Consider the following 25,720-nt stretch of genomic DNA (forward strand, 5'->3'; position numbering starts at 1 on the left):
AGCCAGGAGTAACCCCTGAGCATAGCCAGGTGTGACCCAAAAAGCAAAAAATAAAGAAATAAATAAATGAATAAATGAATAAATAAATAAATAAAATAAAAATAAAGTAGCAGTGACTATTTGGGTGGGGGGCACTCCCCCAAACCCCAGGGCCACTCACAGAAATTCTCTGCCCGACAGCCAACAGTCAACATAAGTGCCGAAGGACTTGCTCTGGGTCCGGGCATGGCCGGGGATTGCCAGGCTCGCCTAGTGGTGCTCAGAAGCCCCAGGCCTGCATCTGGCAGTGCGTAGGGGACTGTCTGGCGTTGGGCTGGCCACACGCACAGCTTGTGGCTTCGACCCCTGTACTATCTTCCCAGTTCAGCACTGGCTGCTGTTGGATGTAAAATAATTTTACTTGTTTTGACTTGACAGAATCCTGGGTCCTGTAAACTTATCCCAGGGACATGTTCTGAAGAGGAAAGGAGAAGGCGTGTCACTCCAGTGACATATTTTTCTCAGTTGAGAGGAAAATAGAACTTTAACACCTCTTCCCACTTTAAAAACTAATTAACGTGTCTTCTTTCATGGAAACATGGGAAGTTCTTGCTTCACTAAAACCCACGGAAGTTGAACTCATGTTTGGTAGTAAAGGTGTCAGGCAAGAATGATTCATGCCATCACACTGCAGCTCAGTGGGACCACGTGGCTTCTGGGGGAGAGACCCGTGGTGGCAGGACTTGCTCTGTGCCAGTCAGATTTCTCACTGACATGACGAAGTGGTTCCTGAACCAACTGCCTCAGGATTTCCTGAGGGCTCTTTTTTGGGGGTCACATCTGGTGATGCTCCGGGCTTACTCCTGGCTCTGCACTCAGGGACCCCTCCTAGTGACACTTGGGGGCTGTATGGGATGCTGGGGATCAAGTCCAGGCCCACTGCATGCATGGCGGGCTTCCTACCGTCTCTGCTCTCTCCAACCCTGAAGCTTTTGTTTTTAGTTGTTGTTGTTGTTGTGTTGTTGTTGTTGTTGTTGTTGTTGCTTTTCTTTACTCAGACTCTTGGACCCAAATCATTCCATTGGATCTTCTAGAGAGCAAGGCTAGGGAGTTATGATTCATAGTTTGCAGTTAACTCTTGACGCATTACATTTTGAAAACTTCTTCCTTAACTTTTTGGCATAGCCCCTAGGTGTGTCCTCCTCCCCTTCCTTAAATCCCAGAGGGCAATTTATTATCTTCACTCGAAAGTCATTTTTCCCTGGCTTCTATTCCTGAGTGAACATAACCAACCAAGATTTGACCCCTCGGGCGTGGCCCTCTTGAGATGGAAGTTGGGGACTAGAGAAAAGTCAGAGCAGAGAGAGTCACCTGGCCTGGAGCAGTAGCGCAGCAGATAGGGCACTGCCTTAGAACAATCTAGGTTCTATCCCAGGCTCTGCACTTGGTCCCCCAAATCCTGCCAGGAGTGATCCCTGAGCGCAGAGCCAGGAGTAATCCCTGAGCACCACTAGCTGTGACCCAAAAACTGTATATAAAGTAAAAAAAGAAGATGTCACCCCCCCAGGGAACCAAATTCAAAGAAGATGATGTATTTGGAGGCATGTACCAGAGAGTACAGCAGAGTCCAGTGCTATAGGAAGGCAGCTTGGCCTGCTGTCGTCTGGGAAAGAACAAGAAAGGTGTAAACCAGGTCAAGGGGATAGGGCTAATCTTTAGGGTTTCCAGAAGTGGGAATAAGTCTGGGAATGATATAAGTCTGGGAATAAGAAGGTAGAAACAGAGAACAAAGTCAGAGCCAGACCCTCGATGTCCACATAGAAGTTAAGCAAAGCGTAAGAACCAGGAACCTAGAACTTAAACCCCAGGGAAGGCCCTGGGGGTGGGGGTGGGGTGTCACTGGGGTAACAGGACAGTCGAGCACCAATGGAAAACTGAACAAGCCAGTTTCGTTTCAGTGCCTTCGAGCTGGCTAACTCAGGAAATGGGGTGTCTTAAAGGCACCTTGGAATGCCCCAGAGTCACTTCTCTCAAAGATCCCCTTGTACCCGCTCCCAGGTACCTACAATGTAAAACACTCATTCGCTATAAGTGTCGTGTGCCCAGGTGTCCTTGAAACCAGCCTTGACCAACCTTGGGGAGTAAGGTGAACCCTGTGGTCTCAGTAGCAAAATTTACTATCTTAATCTCTGACATCAGTAAGAAAATCTGCTGTTTTGTTTTGTTTTCTTTTTTTATTTTAGAAAGAAATGTTTCTAAAATGTATTTGCTCTTGGCCGGCCCTGTTGACAGTGTCGTGAATCTCATTGAATCTCATTTAGCCGCTTCTTGGTGACTCAGGTCCTTGCTCAGACATGTTCCAGGGTTGAACGTTGATGCATTGATGCCCTCAGGGTGCATAAAATTGTGTGGGATGGGACCTCGCTCTTGCGCTGAATGCCGCCCCGGCCTTTTGCTGGTGTGTCCGGCGTTGTGTTCAGTGGCCCACCTGCTCCTCTGGATATATTTGCACCTAACTGCTCCCAGACCGGTAGCTCTCCGTGGCCCTGCCACCCCACCAGGCTTCTCTGGGTCTCCATGTGTGGTCACACTAGCCTCCTCACTTCCGGGATCTGCCCGTCTCCTGTTTGCATCCCAGAGGAGAGTGGCCGTGTCAGGTCAAATGGGATTCTGGAGACGGGAACCTAAAGATGTGTAACTCTCTTGCTGTTTTTTGTTTGGGGGCCACAGCCACAGATCACTTCTGATGGTGATCAGGGGGCCATATGGGATGTAAGGGGTCGAACCCGGGTTGTCCACATGCAGGGAAAATGCCCGACCCACTGAGCTATGTCTCCTGCCCCAGGTAGCTCTCTTTAACGAAGTCCTCTGGGTGCGCCCTGGCTCTGGGGCAGGTATGAGTACAGTGCCTGACTCAGCAAACCTCGCCTTCCTGGAGCCAGCAGATCTCTTGAGGGGACTTTACATTGGGGCTTTACCCCAAATAGTCTGCATCTTGAGAAAGGAGATGGAGTCAGAAGTGATGATAATGGCTGGGTCACTGTTTGGATTCATGCTCAAGGCGCCAGGAGGGGAAGAAGCTTTGTGTCAGCAGTGATGGGGGTTAGGAGAGGACCCCCGAGAGAGGAGACATCTCAGCTAGGTCTTGATGGATGAGTAGGAATTTCCCAGGTCAGGAAAGGAAAAGTGGAAGGGGAAAGCAAGGAAAAGTGGAAAGTGTCAGGTTTAAAAGTTTAAAAGTTCGTGTGAATCAATTTTTTTTTAATTTTTTTATTTATTTTTTTAATAATAAATTTATTTATTTTTAATTAATGAATCACCATGAGGGTACGGATTTATACACATCTGTGCTTATGCTTCCCCCATACAAAGTTCGGGAACCCATCCCTTCACCAGTGCCCATACTCCACCACCAGTAAACCCAGCATCCCTCCCATCCTCCCCAATCCCATCTCCCCCCACCCCACCCTGTCACTGTGGCAGGGCATTCCCTTCTGTTCTCTCCCTCTAATTAGCTGTTGTGGTTTGCAATAAAGGTGTTGAGTGGCCACTGTGCTCAGTCTCTAGCCCTCATTCAGCCCGCAACTCCCTTCTCCCACAGTGGGAGACTAACACCCAAGAATTGTAGAAACAACTACCAGGAGGTTGACTCCATGGCTAGGAGGCTGGCCTCACATTCTGGGGAAAGGGCAACTCAGAGAAGGGATCACCAACTTCGACTACAATAATGTAGTCGTGTGAATCAATTTTTAATTCACAGTTGGTTTTTCTGAATGTTCAGGTTGTCTAAAATATGACAACCAGAAAAATGGGTTATTGCTCTGAGTGTGTGTGTGTGTGTGTGTGTGTCTTTCTGGCACAATACAGCTAAAAATAAATTTCTACCTAACATCTGTAAGTGCTGAACAGGACAATTAGCAAACCCCTGATTTATATTTATGTGTATTCATTTTACTAGTAAAAACTGAATTCATTTGTCATGTTTTATAGCTGATTCAAAGTATCTTCTCCATGAAAATGCTTGTTTCATAGGAAGAGTTGAAAAATACCAAAGACCTCTTAATATGAGCAAACTTGAGGTGGCCATTAATGACCCTACAGTTAAGCCAGATAAAGAAATTGTTGTTTATGATACTAGATGAATAATGATAAGATGTATATATCAACTATGCCTATGTAACTGTGAGTGCCTTCATTAAATAATATATATGTATATATATTTCATATACATCTATATATCCCCCAGTGGATTAAAAATGTAAGTTGAGTTTTTGGGTTTTTTTTTTTTTTTTTTTTTTGCTTTTTGGGTCACACCTGGCGATGCACAGGGGTTACTCCTGGCTCTGCACTCAGGAATCACTCCCGGCAGTGCTCAGGGGACCATATGGGGTGCTGGGAATTGAACCCGGGTCGGTTTCGTGCAAGGCAAGTGCCCTACCCGCTGTGCTATCGCTCCAGCCCCCAAATATATAAGTTGAGATTTTTAGAGTGGCCTGCTTTAGCACTCTGCGTAGAACAGTGGGGTGATCTGGTGGCTCTCTTCTGCTTATCCTAGAAAGGCTTTCTAGGGAGGAAGCGCAGAGCAGGGCTCATCTTGACAGAGGAAGGCAGAAACATATGCAAGATTCGTCTCTGACCAAAGGGACAGCCGACTCAAGGGGTCCAGAAGGTAGAAAACAAATCAATAACAGAAGGAAATTTGTAAATTCACAAATCTGGGCAGATGACATAGCCAAATATGCTATTATACTATTAATTACACCACTGGTAGTAAGTACACTGTCATATGGCCAAATGGGGAAATTGGAAAATTGCAAGGGAAATTAGAGAAATGCAGAAATCAAAATACATCCTACCTAAGATTGTGGGATGCAGCCAGAGCAATACTTCAAGGGAACATGTGAACTGAGAGCCTGCGTTCAAGAGGAAGAAAGATCTTGAGTGAGTAACCTCACCTTCTACCTTAAGGAATAGAAAAGGAAGAGCAGGGAAGTGGAAGGAAGGAAACTTTAGAAATAGAGCAGAATTATATAATGTCGAGAATAGCAAAACGAGAGAGAACAATCAATGGAAACCAAAAATCGGCTTTTGGAAAACCAGTAAAATTGAAAAAACTTTACCTGAAATGATGAGGTTGTTGTTTTTTTTTAAGGGTAAAAGAGCATTCAAGTGGGGGCTGGAGCGATAGCACAGCGGGTAGGGCGTTTGCCTTGCATGCGGCCGAACTGGGTTCGATTCCCAGCATCCCATATGGTCCCCTGAGCACCGCCAAGGATAATTCCTGAGTGCAGAGCCAGGAGTAACCCCTGTGCAGAGCCAAGTATGACCCAAAAAGCAAAAAAAAAAAAAAAGAGCATTCAAGTAGCTAAAATCGGGAATGAAAGCAGGCACCTCACCACTGTTGAAATAAAAAGGTCTGTAATGGACTACCAGTGATTGTAGGCCAAGAAACTAGAGCACCTACTTGAAATGGAAAACTTTAGAAAATCACAAACTACCAAGATGAAATACAGAACCAAAGTAAACTTAGAACAAGTAAATAATGTTTTTTCAAAAACATTCCACAAAGTGGACCAAGAATGTGGCTCGGGGGTAGAGTGATTGTCTTGCACGTGCAAGGCCAACAGCAGACACAGTAATGATGAAAGACAGTTGCACATTTTCCTCACAAGATCAGGAAAAGACAAGGATGGCTGTTCTCATCACTTCTATCCAACATAGTACTGAAGTACCCAGGTAGTTAGTCAAGGAAAAGGAAAGACACCCAGAGTTTGAAGAGGAAGAAATAAAACTTTTGGGGCAGATGATATATGGAGAAAATCCTAGAAAAGTCATGAACTTGATAAACAAGTCAACAAGATCGTATACAAAATCAACACCCAAAATTTAATTGCATTTTGATACATTAATAATACAAAATCAATAGTCAAAAAATTAAGCAATTTAAGTTAAATAAAATATTTGATATTAAATTTAACCAAAAATTGGCATTCTTGGCGGCCATCTTTGGAGCTAGAGGTCAAAGACTAATCACATGCTTTGCATATTTGAGGCCCATTTTTATTCCCTGGCACGACATGGTCCCCTGAGCACCTTCAGGACCAACCGCTGAGTACAGAGCCAGGAGTAACTCCTCTGGATGTGGACCAAAAGCAAATGGAAAACTTTTGCAGGCTGAAAAAACAAACCATTTTTAAAAATCATTTTAAAAAATTAAAGACCTAAACAAACATAAAGATCTCATGTTCATGGAATGAGGACTTACTATGGAGATGGTTAATACTTCCCAGGTGTATCCCCAGTAAAACATAACCCCTTTCAGAATCCTAGCGGGTTGCTCTTACAGGAATGGATGAACTAACTCTTAAAATCATCGGGAGAATGAAGGAGACTCTGAACAGCCAAGACAGATTTGGAGGAGGAGGGAGAATAGAGTTGGAAGACTTCACAGTTCGTGATTTCAGAATTCACTACAAAGTCAAACCAATGGAAATAGAGATTTGGACTGAGAGCTTCCTTAAAGATGGACTGTTGGGGCCGGAGCGATAGCACAGCGGCTGGGGCATTTGCCTTGCACACAGCCAACCCGGGTTCGATTCCCAGCATCCCTTATGGTCCCCTGAGCACCGCCAGGCGTAATTCCTGAGCACCGACAGAGCCAGGAGTAACCTCTGAGCATTGCCGGGTGTGACCCAAAAGCAAAAAAAAAAAAAAGATGGGACTGTCCCCAGCCACTGACTGTCCTCAGTGGTCTGCTGAGTCCCACTGCTTGTAGCCTGCTGTCCCCAGGCAGCACCAAGCCTGAACAACAGTCTGGCCACTTAGATAGTGTCCGGAAACCGCAGCAAACACTTGCAGTAGTGGAAGGAAACCCCTCGGTGCAGTAGAGGTTCTTTATGCGGCTAGACAGTCTGTGTGGCCCAGAGGAAAGCCGCCGGCTTCTGTTCTAGCCGAGGCAAAGAGGGAAGAAAACCCAAGATTGGGGAAAAGAAGCAGAAGGAGGGAAGAGTCGGCATTATAGCCTCGTATCTGACAGCCTCTCAATATTTCTAGTTGCTTCTCTTCGCACTCCACCTCCATAGGATTATCTTTAAAGAAACGCTCAGCCTGTCGACCCTTCCAGGCTCCCCCGGGGACCCTACACATCCAGACACGCACCCCAGCTTTCAGGGCCGTGGCTAAGCTTCTTAGGGCAGCACTGGAGACTCAGCCTGTGTTTTGCAGCCTCGGTCCAGGCCAGACTGTCCTCTCCAGAGCCGCCCTGCACTTGTTCTCCTCCCCTTCGTAACTGTCTCCACATCCGCCGATGTCCCGAGCGTCAGCTCCTCACCGACCCTGTCTCTGTCACCTTCCCCCTCCTCCACTCTCCCCCAGAGCCGGACACCAGTCAGCACTGCGTGGCCTGCGAAGCTTTCATTAGCTGGAGTTTAAGTCTGTGACTAGGTCCCGCTCGGCCCTGAAGTCATTCATGCAGAGACTCATCCCACCGCCCGGTGGAGGTTGTGCCAGGCCTCGGCTCCGTGGACGGTGCATGTAAACGAAAATGGATCTTTCTAGCGGGACTCGTCTTACAGCAAGTGAATGTGGCCTAAGTATGGCCTCTCCTTGTCTTCCACCAAGGCCCGTCCTGTCAGCAGAAAGGGACCTCGGTCCCGTGGGAGAGCAGCGAGAGGCCACCAGAGGAAAATGAACTCCTGTTTTCCTTTTTCTTTCTCTGTGGGGAAGGGAGGATGTGGGTTGAGGCCACACCTGGCAGTGCTCAGGACTTACTCCCGGCTCTGTGCTCTGGGACAACTGTTTTTTTTTTTTTTCAGCTTTTCGTAATTTATTTTTTAATACACATTCTTTTTTTTTTTTTTTTAATTTTATTGAATCACCGTGAGATAGTTACAAGCTTTCATGTTTGGGTTACAATCTCACAATGATCAAACACCCATCCCTCCACCAGTGCACATTCCCCACCACCAGTATCCCGGGTATACTCCCCCTTTCTCACCCTCCCCCTGCCTCCATGGCAGACAATATTCCCCATACTCTCTCCCAACTTTTGGGCATTATGGCTTGCAACACAGACACTGAGAGGTCATCATGTTTGGTCCATTGTCTACTTTCGGTATGCATCTCCCACCCCAACTGGTTCCTCCAGCCATCATTTTCTTAGTGATCCCTTCTCTATTCCATCTGCCTTCTCCCCTCCGCTTATGAAGCAGTCTTCCAGCTATGGGGCAATCCCCTGTCAGCCTCAAGTGATGTTATTCTATAATCCACAAATGAGTGCAGTCCCTCTATGTCTGTCCCTCTCTTTCTGACTCATTTCACTTAGCATGATACTTTCCATGCCTATCCACTTATAAGCAAATTTCATGACTTCATCTCTCCTAACAGCTGCATAGTATTCCATTGTGTAGATATACCAAAGCTTCTTTACCCAGTCATCTGTTCTAGGGCACTCGGGTTGTTCCCAGATTTTGGCTATAGTGAACAGTGCTGCAATGAATATATAGATACAGATGAAGGACGACTGCTTGGCTGTGCTCAGAGAGTCATGGGCACCTCCAGGTACTGTGCATTAACCGCTGTTCTATCCTGCTGGGGCCCTGTTTTCTTTTTTTCTTCCTTAAAATGTTTCTGACCAAGGGGCTGGAGTGGTAGCACAGCGGGTAGGGCATTTGCCTTGCACATGGCCGACCTGGGTTCGATTCCCAGCATCCCGTATGGTCCCCTGAGCACCGCCAGGGGAAATTCCTGAATGCAGAGCCAGGAGTAACCCCTGTGCATCACCGGGTGTGACCCAAGAAAGAAAAAAAAAATGTTTCTGACCGAAACATTTTAGCAGAACAAAGCAAACCTAGCACACATAAAAATAGCATTTGCCTTTTTAAGCTCAGTTCAAGAACATTCCATCCCTCCAGAGCTGAAGCTGGTGTCTGTTAGCTGTGGGTGCTGGTCCCTGTCCCTACAGTTCCTGGCGGGCACTAGTAACCTGCCTCCTCTCCTGTGCTCCTCCTCTCCTCTCCCTGTCTGTCTCCACGAGCACCATGTCACATCTTACTGGGATTGTTCCTTATGAATTGGACCCGATGGTGACTGGCTCCTTGTGTTTTCATTTCTTACACTCAGCATAATGTTTTCTAGGTACAGCCGTGATGTGGGATTTGTTAGTACTTTGTTCCTATTCATGACTGAGTAATTTTCCATTCTACGGGTTGGCCATGTTTTTGTTGGTCTCTTCATAGATTAACGTTTCGGTGTTTTCCACTTTCGGGTGCAGGTTTGCAGTGAGGAATGAATGATCTGTGAACAGTCCCAGACAAGGTTTCATGTGGAAGTCTGTTTTCATTTACTTGGATCTATACCTAGGACTGTAATTGCTGCTGGTACGAGAGCTCTGTTTAATATTGTACTGAACTTTCAAACGATATTTCACAGCAGCTGCACCGTGTTACATTCCTACCAGCAATTTATGAGAGTTCAAATTTCTCCACATTCTCGCCCAACACTTGTTAATTTCTGTGGAGCTTTTTTTTTTTTTAATTATAGCTCTCCTAGTGGGTGTGAAGTGATCGCTCATTGTGGTTTTGATTTGCATTTCCCTTATAATTAATGACTTGGAGCATTTTTCATGTGTTTATGGCCCATTTGAATATCCCTCTTGGAAAAACATCCACTCAGAGCCATGCGATGAGCAGAGCTCTCCGAGGAATGCAGTGCTGCCGTTGGAATTTTTTTTTTAATTTAATCTTATTTTTTTGCCATTTTAGTCCATTCTTGATATGAGTGTATAAAATATAGACGTCACAAGTATAGAATTCACAAAGACTGTGCTGGGAGAGAAGAGCACAGCAGAGCCTGTTGCTTTGGAACGTTCCGTGTCTCAGCTGTCTCTGTGTAAGTCCAGACAAAGTGAGTCTCACCACGGCCTTGTGACATGCCTGCACACGTGATGCATCCCTCATAGAACAGAGTCTGTGTTCACCGGGTCATATGCAAAAAGAACCTCCAACGAAATCAGTACACGGAGGGTTTTCTAACCGCTCAGAGCTGGAGTTATTTAATGGTGTTGGCAGCCGTACGTTAGCAGGGGTCAGGATTTTTGGTTGTTTGTTCTTCTCTTTGAAGGTGGGTTTTGGTTTTGGGCTTTAGAAACTCCCAGCGCTGTGCCCAGACCTTTCTCTAGCAGGCTTGGGGGACCCGGAAGTACCGGGGATTAAACCCAGGCCTCCCCCATGCACAGCAAGTGCTCAGCCTCGGAGGCTCACTCCAGCCACAGGGGGGAGGTTGCAATAGAGGGGGTACAGTGTGCTTAATTGATGGGGACCGCACGGCTAGGGTTCCTAGTGACCCGCCTTCTTCAGGAAGTCTGGTATGGAAAGTGTGAAGGTCAGGGGTTTCTCCATGTATTGGGGAAGTGGGCAAGAAACACCCCTTCCCCCAGCACCAAGGAACTCTTTTTCTAGTGCTCTCACTGGGTCTGCTGGTTCTCAGGGCTCTTAGACCTTGGAGCCACAGGGACCATCCGGTCCACTGTCCTGTTGCTGTAGCCAGACTGGTTGTCATACCAGGAAGCAGCTTGACAGAGTGGCCCTTTGGGGCAGCGCCAGCCCCGGCCTGAAGGTACAGGAGCCAGTGCCCCTGTCACGGGGAAGGCCGCCTGCGGGGCCTCCTCTCCTACCTTCTTTTCTAAGTTTTATTTCTTTTTGGTTTGGAGGCCACGTCCAGCAGTGCTCAGGGCTCACTCCTGGAGGGGCTTGGGGGATCATAAGGGGTGCTGGGGATTGCATTGGGGTCAGCCACATGCAAGGCCAGTGCCCTGCCCGCTGTGGTGTCCCTCAGCCCTGATGGCATCTACGGCAGCTTTCTCCGGACGACCGTCAGATCCATGAGCCACACATCGGGAGGGAAGAGCCAGTCAGCTGCCTGTTCCAGCCGGGGCAGTGCCGGTTGAACAGGGATGATGTTCCAGGCTGCCCCTCAGCCCTCCTGCCACAGCCTTCCCACAGGGGCCATCCACTGTCTTCTGGGTGGCGTTGGCGTGGACTGTGCTCATGAGGTGCTCTGTGATGCCAGAGTTGTCACAGACGGCCTGGGCTGGCGGAGGGTGGGGACACAGTTGTGGGGTGCAGGAGGTATTGCTACCAACCTGGAGGGCGTCGTCAGCCTTCTCATGACCCATGCCCGCCGTCCCAAACACGGGGTCATCAACACAAGGGGAGAAGATGCTAGCCCTTTGGTGCCACGTTTTCAGTGGGCCCCAGCCTTGTCCAGGGTAGTGAAGACCCCAGCAGACTCCGCGATTCATTCAGCACCAGTGTCACCCTGTGGGGTGGGTGGGCCTCACTCCTCGGAGAGGGAGAGGAGCCTCTATGGGTACCAGCTGCCTTGGCTGTGCCACTGAGTCTCCATGGGTCGGGGCGAGCTGGGATATGTGGGTCAGGCTGGTCGGTGGGTGATGGGGTCTTTTGTGGCCAGAGTTTTCACTTTGCCAGAATTCAGAGCAGCCCTGTGACCAGGCGCCCGGCTTGTTCTGGAGACACCCCATAGTCAGACCTTACCCTCATGTCTCGGGGAGACGCGGGTGCAGGGCCGAGGTGGTGGCATCTGCAAAATGGGGAGAAGCATCGGGGTGTCTTCTGAGTTGCAAGAATTCTTCTAGCTGCTGAATCCTTTTTCCTTAAGGGGCATACCTAGTGGCTGTATTCGTGTTTGGAGGTGACTCCTAGCAGTTCTAAATACCAAGTCTCCAGGCCCTGGACTCTAAGTACTTCATCCTACTTTATTGCGTATCTAACTTCGTGATGGTGCCTGCACAGGTTTTGTTTGGAGGCCATCCAGGTTTGTGCTCTCGTAGGGTAGGGCCTGGGGGATGGGGGTGGGGGGGTGTGCCCTCTGTGCTTGGGAAACCGTATGTGGGGCCAGGGATCAAACTTTGCTAGAGCAGTAATACAGCACGCAGGGTGTTTGTCTTGCCCACGACCAACCGGGGTTTGATCCCTGGCGTCCCATATGGTCTCCTGAGCCCACCAAGAGTGACCCCTGAGTGCATAGCCAGGAGTAAGTCCTGAGCGCCTCTGGGTGTGCGTGACCCAAAACTAAACTGCGAAAAAAAATTTTTTTAATTTTTTTAAAGAGCTTTCTCCCCCATCCTATCTCTCCATTACCACTCTAATTTGATCAGAGTTCCGTAGGCCTGATCTCAACCCCAACCCCTCCGCCCCCCTCCCCAGCATCCCTGTAAAACTCCTGAGACTCGTACCCATGCTATTCTGGAAGCCACTGGTGGCCACCCACATCCTGTAGGCCTGGATTCCTCCCAGGGTCAGAGAGTGGGGAAGGAAATGAGTCGGACACAGTTGCTCTCCTTGGAGCGTTTCTGCTCCTAGTCAGGGAGGCCAGCCTGTAAACGGTCAGATATCAACGATCGCTTTAAACTAAACTGCAGGTAGTATAATTGACAGGGGCCTTGATGGCCTGACTCTCCCAGGAGCGAACTGACGCCTGTGAGCCCGTCCGTGCACAGGTACCTAATGATGTTCGCAGCCGTATAAACTCCATAGAGAAGGTGTGGGCAAGTGCGGGGGAGGTGCAGCCTAGAGCCCTGGTAGTGGAGGGGCCGATAATGAAGCTAGGGGGCCCCGGTCGGGGGCAGGGGGTGCCGTGGCCTCAGGCAGACTTGAAACCCCCGCGGGGGTTCACTGTGGTGAGGCTCCTGCCTGGGTGTTAAGAGATGCAACGAGGCCGTCGTCCTTGGAAGGATCTTTCCAGATGAAGGCGTTTCCCAGGAACGGGGAGTCGGGGGGTGTGAGGGGGAGTCGAACAGAAAGAGTTTCAAGCAGAGCAGCAACAACCAAATTTGTGTCTCTGAAAAATCGTTCTTGGGTTGCAGAAGATGGGATGGGAAGAGCCTTAAGGAAGTCAAAAGTTCTTTGTTTGTTTGTTTTGGGGGTGTACACCCAGCATGCTGAGCACTTACTCGGGGCTTCGTGCTCAGGGATCACTCCTGGTGGGGCAAAGAGGACTAACCAAATGAATGCCGGGGATTGAACCGGGTCAGACCTATGCAAGGCAGGGCCCTCCCCACTGTACTATGGCTCTGGCCTCTGGAGGTGTTTCGGTCAGCTTTGGCATGTAGGAAGGGTGTGTAGGAGATGGGATAAACTGAGCTTTGTGAGTGACTGGCCATAACGGAGCCCAGGTTCTTGCCGAGATAGTCTCATCTCACTGGGAGAAGGTGATTAGCTTTCGGTTCCTGAGGGAACACTGCGCACCCCACTGCAAACCGTCTTACAGGGCCCAGAGAAACAGTACAGCAGGGAAGGCTCTGCCTTGCACGTGGCCAACCTGGGTTTGATCCCCCGAGCCAGGAGTGAGCCTGGAGTGAGCCCTGCACACTGCTGGGTATGACCCCAAAAACCAATAAACTCAAAGAAAGGCATTTTCCTTCCTTTATTTTATAGTTAGGAAGTAAGCTGGTTCCAGTACCCAGTTACTGCAGGTTTGTGTTCTAGAGACTGAAGGCCCCAGGCTTTCTCTGTCTGCCCCTTCATACACGGTCATCACTCAAATACTGGTTGAATGAAATACGTGCATAGTTAGAAGAACTTGTTTTTATCCAGACCCCAGGAAGAAAAATTCACAAAGTAGAAAATATACGAGGAGAGAATATTTGACTTAAATGTTTGAAAGTCACACATCTGAGGGTTGGGACGATAGTGCAGGCACTTGACCTTGAATGCAGCCTACCCAGGGCTCAATCCCGGGCACCCCACAGATGGTTCTCCTGAACCCCGCAAGGTAAGGTCCCTGAGCACAGAGCCAGGAGTGAGCCCTGAGATCAGCCAGGTGTGGCCCAAAAAAGAAGAAAGAGAGAAATTCACACATCTCGTCCTCACCTGTATGCTTCACAAACTTCCCCCGTGTGGTGCTACCACCCAACATCGCCCCATTTTGCAGATGGGGAAAGTGAACAGCAAGCGCTCTTTCACTAGCCCACAGCTAACCCGGGTGGAAACAGACAGTGACAGCTGACGGGGGAGAGACGAAGCTTAGAGAGTCCTGGAAAGCGGCCCCCCCGGACCCAGGCGTGTCACAGCCGCCCCTCTGCCCGTGAGGAGACACCGCAGGTCTCCACGACGGGATTGATTTCCGTCCTGCACATTCTGTTGGAGTCGGCGTGACTCCTCAGGGGAAGATGTCCACACCCCACAGACGGGCTCTTCCGCCTCTGTCCCTCGCTCTGCTGCTCCTCCCTCCGACAGAGACCAGCCAGCGAACAAACCCGCGTGCCGTGCGGGAGAGGCCGCCGGGCCCGACGGCGCGGCTGTGACTGCATCCCCGTGTTTCCCCAGAATTCATAAAACGGCCTCCCCAGCCCGACAGGCAGGCCTCGCCATCTGTCCATTGCCGGTGGGGCTTCGGCGTGATTCTGATTTCTGAAGAGAGCGCAGCAAGGCCAGGGAACATCCCCGTCCTCTCGGTCCTCAGCCTCCCCGGGATGCTCTGTCTCTTCAGGGCTTCCCGTGGCCTCCCTTCACTCCCCAGGCCCGCGCAGGCTCGGAGTGACGTGGCCTTCCAGCCTCCACACACACATGGATGGATGGCACGGTGCGGGGTTTCCTGTTTCCACATGGTTGAGTCGGTGGTTGAGGCGTTAGGAATCCGGGCGGCTCCAGCAATGGGTTCTCTCGACCTGCGCCTAACGGTGTCGGGGCTGTCTCCAGGAGCCTGGGCACGGATAGTCCTCCTTTGCGTGAGGCAACTTCTGCAGAACTGTCCCGTCCTCCGCGAAGTCCAGCCTGTTTAAATGAATGCAGTCTGGCTGTCTTCGGGATTGAAAATAGGTTAGCATTAAGACCGTGATTCCTTTAGTAATTACTTTTTTCTATTGGTAATAACTGTTTCTTTAGAAATGACATTAACGTTCTACCAAAACGCAGCAGTAATCCAAAAGTTAATGTTCTGTTCATTTATAATTATATTTAATTCATATTTATGAGTTGTCGAGGAGAGGGAGGAAGAGGAAAGGAGGAAGTCTCAAAGATGGAGCAGAAGAAACAAGTTCAAAGAAAAGAAAATTCCTGAGAGTCTGACGAATGGAAGGTCTCCCTTGCACTGGCAGGGTGGAAGGTGGGGCGATCATTTTTTTAATGCACCGTTAAATAAAGCTGGCTGCTACAGGTGCAGACACAATTTCCCCTGCCCTTTTTTGATTTTTCCTTTCCTAGTGGCATCAAGTGAATTTAGTCAATGAACTCTTTCGCTTGCTTCTATTTAACTAACCAGGATTTTCACATTCCCAGTGATTTTTATTGCCGCCAGAGATCGTGAGGTTTTATGTCATTTTATTTTTGTTGCCATGAAAAATTCTGCATCTTTTGGCGGTCTTTGAACAACTAGCTTTGTGTGGCTTCCTTTGAATTGCCCACGAAGCCTGATGTATTATTAATGAGACCGTGTCTCGGTGGCAGAGGCCTGTGAATAGCTCTGTGTGAATGGGCAGTTGCCTGGTGGGGCCTGTTTTGGCAGCTGTCATTTAACATGTGTTGCTCTATTGTGAAGTCTTCCCCAGCCCTAGGACAATGCTCGTTTCATCCACCAGGATGGGACCTACGCACCCAGTGCCCAAGTTGGACGCCAGGGTCACTGGACCAGCAGCTCAGTCTGGGGCCCTGGTCTGCCTCATGCAGACTTGCTGGGATCGGTTTTTGGGGGTTGGGTTGGGGTTTTTTATTTGTTTGTTTTTTTTTTTATTTGTGTGTGTGTGTGTGTGTGTGTGTGTGTGTGTGTGTTTGCCTGCCGTTAATTCTCTTGAAACCAGGGAGAGCAGGGATGGGAGAAGGGCAAATGGTCTCAAAAGAGATTCTAAACCGTTCGGATGGGTGCTGCCTCCCTTCCATAAACGGAGGCGGCATTCCAGGGAGTGGAAGTTCCTTCCTTCCTCCTGGATATGGAAGCGTGTGGGCCCGCGAGAGCCCTGATGTTCGGAGGTCCAGAGTAGCAGATGGCATTATGATTTTCCAAAGCCTGATGAACAATCTAACCGAACTTGTTCATTTCACAGTATGTAGTTCTGTGGGGTTTTTTTTTCCCCTTCCTCTCCCTTTCTCCCTCCCCTCCTCCCTCTCTTTGTTTCTCTCCTACTGACTTATTTTAAATCCTGTGTACCATTGCCGTTCACCGGCTTGAAATTCCTTTCTCCGGGTGTCGGTATTTATTGCGTGGCACCAGGTAGAGCCCAATTTCACATATAATTCTCAGCCTCCGAGCCACAGCCAGGGGAGACTTTGGATTTGGTTGTGGAAATGTACCGGCAAACACTGCCCACGCTCCTTCCCCACTCCTCCTCTAGAAGGTCCGGTTTTATTTTTTCCCCCTTCTTTCTCTTTAGCTTGCAATGCAGGTGGCAAATGGCAGTAATTATTTTAACAAACAGTCGAGTGAGCATTCAGGAGGACACAGGGCTTGGCGATGTGGACACTGGGTCTCAGGGAGTTCTCGGAGTCTGGCTTGATAGTGTTCTGCCTTGTTGATTTTTCAGGACACGGACCCGCCAGGTTCTTGCCCTTGAAGTATGGATGTAGTTCAGACGTTTGCATGTGAACTCTTTACCTATGACAAAAAGAAGCGTCCCTTTCTTTTAGGAACCTGTGAAGGGTGGTTCTCTTGCTCCTGCGTTGGCCCCTTTTGTTTTCATTTCATCAAGTTGGTGCCTTCCTCTTGAAGATGGCTTTGGAGCAGCCCCTTCCCACAGACCCCAGTGAAATGCAAGTGTGTATATTAGCATTATAATTGGGGGCCTGGATCAAATGTGTGGAGCTAGACTTTTCTGGAGGATAAAAAAAAAAAATTGACCTTACCAGTGTATGAAATTCAAACACTATATAGGGACAAGGTAAAACCACAGGTAGGAATTGCTGAATAATTACCTTTAGTCCAGCCCGCGCAGGAGGCTTCCCACGAGGCTGAGCTCATTTAATGGTTCCTAAAACTCAATCTCGTGGATGTCAATGGTCATGCTTGATTATTTGCAGCGGTGTTTTATGAAAAGAAATAGGAATGCATTGGGAACTACAGAGAAAGAGGACAATAACAGGTTTTACTTTTGTAAATGAGATCCCATTGGTAGGAGACAAACGTGTATTTGGGGGGTTTTTGTGGATTTTTTTTTTTTTTGGCAGGTCTGGCTAACCATTGAAAAGAAGATGGGGTTTTAAGTGTGCAGGAGGTCGGGATGTGTTTGTGTGTGTATGTGCGTGTGTGTGTGTGTGTGTGTGGTGTGTGTTTCTGTAGGCAGTACCATGTACTGTCACTCATGACCAAGAAAACTAAGAGAAAGAAAGATAGATGTTGCTTTTGAAAATGAAAGCAATGGCAAATATGGTTTAGAAGATTAATCCATTTTCCCATTCTTTATTTTTTTGTTTTTGTTTTTGGGTCACACCCAGCAATGCACAGGGGTTACTCCTGGCTCTTTACTCAGGAATTACTCCTGGTGGTGCTCGGGGGACCATATGGGATGCTGGGAATCGAACCTGGTTCGGCCCTGGTGCAAGGCAAATGCCCTACCCACTGTACTATTGCTCCAGCCCCCCCATTCTTTATTAAACTCTCCAAAACAAGGAATTTTATAAAATATCAAGATCTTTGCCACATGTTTAAAAAATATCTAAGTGTAAATCTTTTTTTCTTTTTTTTTCTTTTCGGTCACACCCAGCGAAGCACAGGGGTCACTCCTGGCTCTGCATCAGGAATCACTCCTGGCGGTGCTCAGGGGACATATGGGATGCTGAGAATCGAACCCAGGTTAGCCACGTGCAAGGCAAACACCCTACCCACTCCAGCCCCAAAGTGTAAATCTTATAAGTGACCCCCCCCAAAAAAAAAAGACTTTTGATGGACTGAAGGTTTTGGTTGAACATTAATTACATATATGTTCCTCTTCTCTTTTATCCAACACTTAAGAACTTCCAAAGGATTTAGGAACAAAAGAAAATCGGGAATATCTCTCAAATTGCAGTTACCCCGGGACAGATTCCTTTAGACCTGCCTCTTTATATTCTGTCCTTTATAAGCCATCTGACTATGCTCACACGCTAACAGCTGGCTCTCCCTTGACTGGGGGGCTTACGGGTAAGGTGGGAATTTCAGTGGTAGAAAATCAGGCCTTTTTGCCCTGGGTTCTGGGTTCATCTTCGACGGGTTAAATGAGCTGCTACTGTCGGCCTGGACCCCGTGGACAGAACTTCACACCAAAGTGCCCACATGTGTAATTTGTCATGTCTGCAGCCTAGAGCAGGGGGTGACCCAGTGTGGAAATTGAATCATCTTTCACTTTCACTGCTCAAGGCTCGCTGTGGAAGCAGGATGAGTCAGAGGAGGGGCTTCTGGTCTGCAGGCGGGGAGGGGCAAAGGCTTTCTTCCCAGATGACCCCCCACTGTGGCCGGAAGCCTCACACCCGACCCAGTGCTGCCCCTCACGGCCCCTGGGTCAGGCACCTCCTTCTGCGTTGTGAGAACATAAATACTCTTCATGACCAAACACTGATTGCTCTTGCCCGAATAGCCACGCTTTGCTAGGTCTGTTTTTAAGAAGCTCTGGTTGACTTTGTACAAACCTGGCCTGTGATTATGGCTTATTCATCTTAAACTGGGCCGTTCTCAACAGCCCACCCTGCCCCTCTGTGTATGGGTCCCTGTCCATGCCGCCCTCCTGCCACTGTCTCTTAGAGCAGAAACGTCACACAGATGGGCAGTGACCACCCTCGGAATAGTAAAACTAGGGCCCAGAGCCGGAGTACAGCGGGTAGGACAGTTGCCTTGCACAAGGCCAACCGGGTTCAATCCCAGGCACCCCGGCTGGACCCCTGAACCCCACCAGTCGTGATCCCTGAGCGCAGAACCGGAAGTGCGTCCTAAGCACCATGGGTATCGCTCCAGAACAAAAGCAAATAAACAAAATAAAATCCAGAGTTCATTTTCCACCCATCCACTATTGATTGGCAGTTGGGTCGGTGGATTTTTGGTCCTGCAGACTAGCTCCTTTAGATTCTGAGGGGCAGCCCCAACGTGTCTTCTTTTCCTACAAAGTAGGTTTCCTTCCCAGTCGAAAGCAGGTTTGTGCTGTGAGGTCTCCCAGTTGTCTCCAGAAGATGCTGTTTTAAGGCAGTGAGTAGAACAGGGTCAGAATCCAATTTGGGGTCTAACAAGGCAAAATGCCATGATGCCTGAGGGGAAGCCATTGGGCTCCCCGGTGACCTTTGTGGAACCCTTGAAGGGTGCTCTATGAACCCCAGGGTTCAGAACCAGAAATTGTTAGGCCACACCAAAGGAACATCGGGCATAAATCGAAAGATTCCCTTGCCCGGTTGCAGAGTGGAACCGTCAGTACTGGTCGGATTACAGACGGGTCTGTCTGCTCGCCGCCTGGGTGCTTGTTGGCTCTGCAGTCTCCCACGGGCTCTTTTTTGAAACCATTAGAGGATTTTCCACATAGGGTTGAACTCACCGTGTCACCTTACTGGACTCACAGCACAGCAGAACTGAGAGTTTAGTGCTGCCAGCAGCTTGAGATTTTTCAGGAAGGCCTTTATCTCTTTATTATGTTTTTGCTGCTGGTAAGTCTTGACTCCTGCATTGGAGACTACATGTTTCATACAGAGCAGAGCAGGATGAGGAGGAAGATGCTCACAGTTCTTTGGGCCCCGTGTTCTCTCCAGCATAGGGAAGGCGTATCACCGTCTTCCAGCCTCCCACCCACACCTCCATTACTGTCCTAAAGTAATGGAGTAACTCGCCAAGCCGTGCTGAATTGCACCCTTCGTGCCCGCAGTTCACCGTCCTGCTGGGCCGTGTTCTCCATCCCATAGGTCAGTTTACCTTCCCCAACAGCAGATTAAGTATCAGTCATCCCGCAGTGCCAGGCGTGTTGCCTTAGAGATGGTAGGTGGCCAAGAAAATTGGTGAAAGAACGAACCCATAAATAAGTAATGATTGTATTGTTTGCAGGTGGTATTTTAATACTGTGCCCTGGCGGTGCCTGAACTCCCATTGCCTGCTTCCATCGTTATTCTTGATTATGAATTAAGAGCAAAAATGAAGTCCGTGCATGTGTTTTGAGAGCACGGTCCGCTTAACTTTGTTCCAGTTGAATGTTTATGCCAGGGTTCCCCCTGAGACAGAGCAGAGCTATGTCCAGCCAGGGTGGTAGTACAGAGGGAAGGTGCTTGCCTTGCATGTGGCTGACCCGGGTTCGATCCTTGGCATCCCATAGGGTCCTCTGTGTACTGCCAGGAGTGGTCACTGAGTGCAGAGCCAGCCGGACGCAGCCCCCTCCCCCCTTTCTGCCCAAAAAAGCAGAGTTCTACTGAGAATCTGGACCTCATCACTATTTTTAGAAATAGCTCCTTACCTTTTTCATGTTCAGTTTTCTCTTTTGACATTATTTGAGTTGCATGCAATTTTAGGAAAAAATACAGAGAGATCCTTTTACCCTTCCGCCAGGACCCCAACTCTGAGAGGTGCTGCCAGGGAATTGATCTTGATACAACACCCACTACATTTATTCAGAGTCTACAGATTTGACATCCATATACATAAGTAAACATTAATGACCCGCATCTTTTCAAAGCCGAGATAAAGCGGAGGAGAAAAAGAGAGACAGAGAAAGAGAGAACTCTGCCTTTTTAACAGTAAGCTCCCCAGTAAATCACTGATTTCAAAATCATTTTTCTTGGGTTTTGTTCGCAGTATTTGGAGAATCCAGCTTACCTACTTCCTCTCCAGGTTGCAAAAGTGTAGTATTGAAACATTTCCTCTACAAGTTAAGTGGGGACTGAAATTAGGCTTTCCTTTCTCCCTGCTCCCCTCTTCTCCCTGCTCCCCTCCCCATCTATTTGACTGTACACACACACACACATACACACACGTGTAAACACACACAGATTTCTTTTTGCTGCTTGCCTTTTTTTATGCCTGACTACCTTGCTGACAAGTGCTAATAACAAAATACCCAGAGAGAGTCCAGTGGAAGTTAGCATACATTAAACATTCTGAACTTGTCCTTTTGCTCATAGATTGCGCATAATTAATAATTAAACAGTTTCAGTTGTAATGGGTTGACCTTCCTGAACTGTTCATTATTCACCAGGCAAAGGCATCACTCAAACTTTTTTCCCATTGTCCTTCGCTGTTCTCTTGCGAGCCGCCTGCCCGTGTCCCAGTGGTTTCGCAGAAGGGGCTGACCAGGTAGTCACACTGAGACCTCCACGACTGGAAGTCTGTCCCGGGTGACCAGCATCACTTATGGGAATGGTTTATGGCTGCTGTTTTGAGGGAACACTTGCCTGTTGGGTAACAGCCGACATGCCTTTCTCCAGGCTCTAAAGTTGATCTGGGACTAGAATCGCAGGTTAAGGCTCTTGGTTAAGGCTGTGTCCGGAGTTTGATGCCATAGCTCCACGCTTAGAAGTTCAGCAGACGAGCATCCCCCTAAAGCCCTCAAGGTGAAGTATGGTGCCGGGGGTTAGAGAGAGTGACTTTTATTAACAGTGTCCCGAGTCGGCTTCGGCCAGCCCAGAGAGCTCTCAGTGTAACCCCTTCTCCAGTTCAGGTGTGTGTTTTTGAAGTGTATTTCTTTCTCTTGCCTGAGCCCGTATTTCACAGACACTATGGGTAGCTCACAGCACCTGTTTGACCAGGTCCTCCAAAGCCCTTGCACGTGCCCCTTCTCTCTCACACCCCACATTCGTCCCCTCTCCAGGGAGCATCAGGGAACTGGCACAGATGTTGAATCAGATCACCAAAGAGGAGGGTGCGTGGAGATTTTTTTTTATATTTTTATTGAATCACCATGTGGAAAGTTACAAAGTTCTCAGGTTTGCATGGAGATTTTTTTACATCATGACCTAATCTAACTTCTCATTCAACTTGCTTGAAAATGGAGCTGGGGGGGGGGGGCTCTTAGTAGGTAAGTTGTCTTAAAAACCCCCAGCAAAGGGCCAGAGAGAGTGAGTACTGGGGTTTGGGTGCGTGCCTCATGCCTGCAGCCAGCCCTGTTTCAGTCCCCAGCACCATATGGTCCCGAGTATCTCCCCAAGCTCCCACGGTACTAAAAGGGTAGTGTGGGGAGTCCTTAGCCCTGCAGGGCCCAGGCTCCTCCCTGGGGTCCTCGTACTCAATTGCTGGCCCCACTGATTAGGAAACACTAAACATAGATCCAGAGCAGCCACACACAAAACGGCCCCTCTGCTTCTTAAAGACTATGATCTGGGAGGTCTGCTAACCCATTTTGGCACCCAGCGGCTTCTTATAGAAATGCATCTAGACTGTGAACTGAGCTAAAATATCAGAAATCCAAAACCTCGCGGCCTCGAGCTCATAGAATCTTCATTCTCAGCCATGAAAAACAAATTATCAAATGATGCCTTTTCAGCAGGTTTGATTGTTGGGGGAAAATTCCAAATAATAATAGTGAGTTCTCTGTTGAAATATTGAAAGTATTCAAAGTATAGAGAGAATAAAGTGAAGATCATAAGCCACTCAGGTGGGGGAGTGTGAGGGGGGTATATTGGGGTTCTTGGTGGTGGAACATGTGCACTGGTGAAGGGATGGGGGTTTGATCATTATGTGACTGAGACTTAAACCTGAAAGCTTTGTAACTTTTTGCATGGTGATTCAATAAAATAAAAAAAAATTTTTTAAAAGGAAAGAAACACTAAACATACATACTCAGTGTGGTAAAGACCATCAACTCTGTTTACTTGCTTTGCGTTATGGTATTAACAACCTGCATGCTTTTGTGGAACTGGACTCCTTTGCTACCCTTTTGCCCATGTCTGTATGTGGTACGTGTTCTCTTTCTCTTTCTCTCTCCCTCTCTCCCTCTTCCTCTCTCTCTCTCTCCCCCTGTTCCTCTCCTCTTCCCCCTCTCTCCCTCTCTCTCCTCTCTCTGTCGCTCTTTCCCTCCCTCTCTCTCCCTCTCTCTCCCTCCCTCTCTTCCTCTCCCTCCCTCTCTCCCTCTCTCTCCTTCCCTTTCTCCCTCCCTCTCTCTCTATGTCTCTCTCTCACACACACATACATCATAGCTCAGAAAACCCCTTTGACATATGCAAGAGACCTGGGTTTCAGAATAAAAAGAAGTACATGGCATTATGCGTGTGAGATGAGAATTTTCCCGACATCTTTGAATGATTCTTCCCAGGCCCCACAGAGATGAGAATCCACTCTCAGTGGTTCTGCAAAGTCGACTTAGGCTGGCATTTTCACCAGTGGGATAAATTATTCATGGGTACCACCCAGTGTTCCATAGTTTTATATTCTGAAGAACTTACTAGGCTACAATATCAGGTCTTAAATAAAATTAACTACCCATGCAAAGATGTCACATTTCCTCATTTTGCTTCTCATCTGTGTTGAATTTGCATCTTCATCATGTTTCCTAGTCTATTAATTGACTCTTGGTCATTAATTGGCATCATACTTTGAAATGAGGCCCACGTTAGTATCAGCTTCATACTAGGATCCTTGTAGAAAATCACCCCAGAATCTTAACCATCTTGCTAAATGATCACATCAAGAAGCCAGGCTTACACACACACACACACACACACACACACACACACACACACACATACACACACACACAAAGTAATTGCATTTTAAAACAACTACTACTGAGATATTGAGTATGGCAGCCTCCAAAAAAAATTCAGGAAGAAATGACTTAGAGTATTAACTACCTGACCCGGGTCCATAGTTTTCGTACTTCAGACTTTGAACTAGCTTTCTACTAATAGTTTTTGAGACTGTAAAATGTCAGTTTTCCAACTGGGCCTTGTAGAATGCTGTGCGCTCAGTGATATATATATATAGCTTTCCTAAAACAGGCCGGGCTGAAATTGATATCATGTTTTATTTTTGCTCCTCAAACCGATGGGACTTCTGTGACCATTTTATAGTACCTTTATTGAAGACTTGTCATGTTATTGTGTGGCTTGTTTCTTTTGAGTGGACAATTTGCTCAGTGCTGTTTCTTAAGTCCTCTCTCTCTCTCTCTCTCTCTCTCTCTCATGCCTGCGTGTAATCCTTTGAACCTGGCCAGGTTTGCTTCCACCCCCGTTTCCCTTTGTTTTCCTTTCTTATCGGAACCTTTTCTCTGCTGAAGGAGAATTTTAAGTTTCTGACGATCCTCCCTTTCTCTGGATGTACTCGGTAAATGCAAAGAAGGCAGAAATGCCAAAACTCAGAAATATCTCGCTCACTTTTCCTTTTCTCATAGCCTTGTTGGAGTTGGGGAGGGGGCAGCTTTGATCCTCTCGGTTCCTTTTGATTTAATTGTATTTTCCAGCAGTTTTCAATTGTTTGAATTGGAAACAAAGCCTTAATAAGAGTTCTAGTTAATTTTCTGTCTTGTAATTACCGATCTCATTTTTCTGATAATTGGCCACAGCAATTATATGTATATTTACTAATCACATAGGAGGCTGTGCGGTTCTATTTGCCACCATTGATAATGACACACATATTGCAAGGTGCTTTCATCATCTTCTCCTCTCCACTACATCAAAGCCATTTCCTCTCGTTCTCAATAATGAATACATGCATGCATTTGACACAGTTGTGTGCTAGAGAAATTGTTTGGCTCTCACCAAATGCTGCATGCTCCGAGTCTCTTGCCTGCAGCGTTGGAAGGTTGTATGTAATGATATATTGCTCATCCAAATGGCCAAAGCACTCCAAAGCACAGTGAGATTAAAATAAGTCATTCCTTTGTTAATTTAAATAGGTGCATGTATCATACTTTGCGGGGCACTTTGTGTAGGGGTGTCAGGGAGGGAAAAAGCCGCCGAAAGGTATTTTTAATAGCAAATGAGAATAGATGAGAATGCAGTCATTTGCAGCTGCCTACTTTATGTGGCTCTTGTTCCAACTGTAGGTCTAATGAGATGGCTGTTAAAGTACTCTGCAGTGTAATTTCATTACATCCTGAGCCACTACACTATAAACACAGGGGCGCTCTCTGTCATTCTTGGAAAAACTCCTAAATTCTTAAAGCCTTCCTGTGCTGATGATAATGGGGTTTGCGCCCGGTGTTTCAAGGGGGCTTGGAGTCTGTGGCTATACCGTTTTCTGCTCCTTTGGAGGACTCTCACCTCTACCCAGTTCTGTTTGCTGGGGCAAGGTGGGAATTTTCTAATTGTGTTCTTCATTCACGGGTTTGCTCAGAGGCTGAGTTTGCCTAGACTGGTAAGAAGGCTGAAATTCCCTTTCAGGAAACAGCTTCTGCTGTTAAAAAGAAGAGGAAGGCCACCTTTCTTTTAGAATTAAAAGAAAGGGGAGAAAGAAAAAAAAAAACTGACCCAAATGCATCTGTTGAGAACTAGCTCTTAAGAGCATTTGAGTATACAAACAAATGTAAATAAAATAAAAGGGAAAGTGTAAATAAATAGCAAATCCAGTAAAAGAAGCAAAGGTCAACACAAGAATAATTTCACAGCTCTTTGTTAATTACAAGACCATTTGTGTGTTACTTAAATAATCATTAATTTCTCATTTACACTTTCGTACCTTCTTTCCTACCCTGTGGCTATCATTGTCCCTTTTTCACCTCCTCCCCCTCCTGGCTCTCGTGTTTCTTTCTCACCATTGGAAAATGTGTGCGGCTTTAAATTTGGAGTTGTTGTGTTTTTTTTTTTTAAATAAACATGGACAGGGGGTGGTAGACAAGCCTCTCTAATTGGAAGCGGCC

At 47.7% G+C, this 25,720-nt stretch overlaps 1 protein-coding gene across 3 annotated transcripts in view; it reads left to right on the plus strand.

Moving 5' to 3' along the window:
• The window catches only part of MAP2K5 (mitogen-activated protein kinase kinase 5), a 269,651-nt gene that overhangs the window by 203,253 nt on the left and 40,678 nt on the right, over positions 1 to 25,720 (plus strand). The window lies entirely within an intron of this gene.

The sequence above is a fragment of the Sorex araneus genome, chromosome 2, assembly GCF_027595985.1.
Source record: "Sorex araneus isolate mSorAra2 chromosome 2, mSorAra2.pri, whole genome shotgun sequence".
Lineage (NCBI taxonomy): Eukaryota > Metazoa > Chordata > Mammalia > Eulipotyphla > Soricidae > Sorex > Sorex araneus.